Source organism: Tamandua tetradactyla, chromosome 17 (assembly GCF_023851605.1).
Source record: "Tamandua tetradactyla isolate mTamTet1 chromosome 17, mTamTet1.pri, whole genome shotgun sequence".
NCBI lineage: Eukaryota > Metazoa > Chordata > Mammalia > Pilosa > Myrmecophagidae > Tamandua > Tamandua tetradactyla.
Window position 1 is genome coordinate 27964395 of NC_135343.1, and position 3587 is coordinate 27967981.

Sequence of the window (3587 nt, forward strand, 5' to 3'; positions counted from 1 at the left end):
CGCAGTCCGTACAGGGCTGTGACTGATTCCGCTTCAAAACATCATGCGGTTTTGTTCATTTGGCTACCGATTGTGTAGCAAGTAGGTCCCTTTGCGATTCTGCATCAACAGTGGTATAAGCCCTAATGAGTTTAGGGTACAGATTAATTAAAATTAAAAAAAGTTCACAGTTTAAACAGGAAGGCATGATGACTGGGAGGGAAGCACAAACCTTTCCTAGTGTGGGAGGTAAAATTAAAAGGAGACCTTTAGAATCTGTTAGAGATTATTTCCTGACGCATCTGGCAAAAAATGTACAAACCAGGCAAGTTTAAGGCAAGTCCCCAAAGAGGGGAGCTGTTTGCTTTCTGGCATAAGTTTAAGCTCTGCACCAAGGTTCATTCCTATTTTATCACTTAGGGCATGGGTAGAGAAACTAACAGAAATGAAACCAAAAATCAAACCAGCTGTTAATTCCTCACTGCTTCGGTGTTTTCATAACCTGTTGATGCTGGTTTGAAAGGAAGTATGCCCCCTAAGAAAAGCCATGTTTTAATATAAATCCCATTTCTTAAAGGTAGAATAATCTCTATTCAATACTGTATATTTGAAACTGTGATGAGATCATCTCCCTGGTTGATGTGGTTTAGTCAAGAGTGGTTGTTAAACTGGATTAAGGGACAACATGTCTCCACCCATTTGGGTGGGTATTGATTGGTTTACTGGAGTCCTATAAAAGAGGAAACATTTTGGAGAAATGGATTCAGAGAGATTCAGAGAGAGTGACACTACGAAGCAGAGAGTCCATCAGCCAGTGACCTTTGGAGATGAAGAAGGAAGATGCCTCCCGGGGAGCTTCATGAAATAGGAAGCCAGGAGAGAAAGCTAGCAGATGATGCTGTCGCCATTTGCCCTTCCAGCTGAGAGAGAAGCCCTGACTGTGTTCGCCATGTGCCTTCTCACTTGAGAGGGAAACCCTGAACTTCATCGGCCATCTTGAACCAAGGTATCTTTTCCCTGGATGCCTGTGACTGGACATTTCTATAGACTTGTTGTAATTGGGACATTTTCTCGGCCTTAGAACTGTAAACTAGCAATTCATTAAATTCCCCTTTTTAAAAGTCATTTCGTTTCTGGTATATTGCATTCCAGCAGCTAGCAAACTAGAACACCTGTCTCCTCCCGTCACCTGTCGAGGCACAAAGCATTGCCCTGCTACAGGGCTTGCTACCCGCTGTCCCCAAACCATCTCAGTGACCTTAGAAGGCAGACACCTGGCTTCTTTTGTGTCCCTGCTGGGTGTGCTGCAGTGAAGTGTTAGGGCCACAGAGTATGAGGGCCACAGTGAGATTCTGTCTTCTCTTACTGCTAATTTGGCTGAAACAACAATAAAAAGATCAGTGCTGAGGTCCCTGTGCACTGAGACTTAAAAATGAAATTAAAACAGGAGGGCGACAGAGGACCACGTGGGAATCTGTTCTTTGGATCAAGACGCTCTCCAGTCTGCAATACATTCATGTCAACCCCACCTGAAGAGGGCGCCGCAGCGGCTCTCCCCTCTTCCCTGAAACGTTGGTTTCTAAAAAATAGCTTGTTGCTGTACGCGGTCATTAAATGTCCTATCATCTAAACAACACTGCCAGTTTAAACACGCATGCACGCACACGCACGCACGCACACGAGACTTGCTGAAAGGGGGAAGGGCCACCTCTCTGGTGGCACCGTGGAGTGTACTAGAACCTGGACCCGACGTGCTGTTCAGTGCCCAGACCTTTTGCAACTTCTGTGCAAAGTAAGTGTTAGAGCTAATCAAGACCAAAATGTATTTCTAAGTGAACTCCCCTTTGGAGATCCAGGGGGAGCACTAAGAAATCGCGGGTAAACAGGAATTCCCTGAAACATTAGTGTGAGAATTCTTGTTCACAACATTGATTTTTTTTTTCTTCATGATTGAAAAATGCAACTCAGTACACAGGATTTTAATAACCTATGTAATATCCCAAACAGCTTCTTATAAAATGCAAAATATTCCTAACAAAAATCCTAACTGTGCAGGAAGATAATGACATTTGGCTTCTTTGTGTGGCCACACACCTTTCACTAGTTGCCCAAGTGAAAACTGATCGTCCAGTGTTACTTTTGGAAAATCTGCCATCTGTGACTATAAAGATATAAAACTCTGCTTGCTGCAAGCAATTGGTTTGTGTAGGTTCAGTTTGCCCCACTAGTCACAGATGAGCCATCAATACCCTTTCAGAGCCCAAATAAATAATTTAAAGTCTGTCAGCAAGTTCCAGGATGATGAGAGGAGCCTCAAACAGAGAACTCAGGCCTCCTTTCCGAGCTCGCATCTGCAGTCGCCTAAATCGGAATCCTACGAAGGGATTCATCCACAGGAGGGAAGGGGGCCCTCCAAAGACAGACTCCATCCCTTCCCACCGCAGTCTCCGCTCCCACGTTGGCTTCTCACTTTTCAGTCTCTCAATCTCCGTTTCATCGTTGCATATTGAGTGGATCTGGGTGCCAAACATGACCGCAGTGAAAGTAAAAAACAGAAGACCCTCAAGGCACAGGAAGATCAGCAGGATTACAGTTATTGGTGGTGAGAGATCGCTGCATTCAGTCCACTGCCCTCGAACACAGGAAATAAACTGAAATCCGCAGAGAATTAGAGCGTGGACAGAAGACAGAGCTATGTACATAATAAACAGCACAAAAAACCTCTGATTCTTTTCTCCCACACAATTGTTCACCCATGGGCAGTGATGATCCATTTTCCGAATACATCTTTTGCAAATACTGCAATGGTGAGCGCGCTCGGGCTTGATGCATCAGCACTTTGGGCACTTGTAGATCACTTCCCCGGGCTTCAGCTGCAGACTCTCCATGTACTCTTTCGTAGCATTTCCTTTGGGTACTGCCCCAGGGTCGGTGAGCATCGTTCGCAGGTGAGAGGACAGGGCGAGGACTGCTAGGCAGTTAAAAACGACTCCGTTGATCATAGAGTACCAAAAGTCTTTGGAAGGCAGCAACATGACAAACGTCACCACGAAGTCTGCATAGACGACCAGCAGCCACGTCATGACCGCGCAGATCATGCCACAGCCGTCGCGGATGAACCAGACCCTGTCGGCCACATCCGCCTGGGAGGAGGAGGAGGAGGAAGAGTCATAGTTGTCACCGTCAGCCAGGAGTGAGTGGTGTTCAACGTCTCGGAGCCTGTGTCCTGATGACTGCATGATTCCCCGGACTCACCCTCACAAGTTATTTCTAAACATTACTTGAGCATTTTGTGCCTTTTCTTCAGGATCTTAAGGTGCATGCTGTCCTGTATGACAGGATCCGAGGCCCAGGCGGGGTCGTCGGCGCTGCGGCTTCTCCCGGCCTGCGGCGACGGCGGCAGCGACTGAAGCGACCGAGGCAGGGCTGCATCATGCAGCCGCGCTCATGGCCGGACCGCAGCGGGCCTCGCGGCTCGGCTCCCCGCACCGCGCGGGTCTGAGGCAGCGACGGGCCGAGCAGACGCCGGAACCCAGATCCCCGCCGGGAGCGCGTTTTCCTTCTTTATCTCCAAAGGTTGCTGGCTTGTGGGCTCTCTGCTTCTTGTG

At 47.8% G+C, this 3587-nt stretch overlaps 1 pseudogene; it reads right to left on the reverse strand.

Moving 5' to 3' along the window:
- Positions 1-1525: 1525 nt before the first annotated feature.
- Positions 1526-3348, reverse strand: LOC143661534 (palmitoyltransferase ZDHHC7 pseudogene; annotated as a pseudogene).
- Positions 3349-3587: the final 239 nt, after the last annotated feature.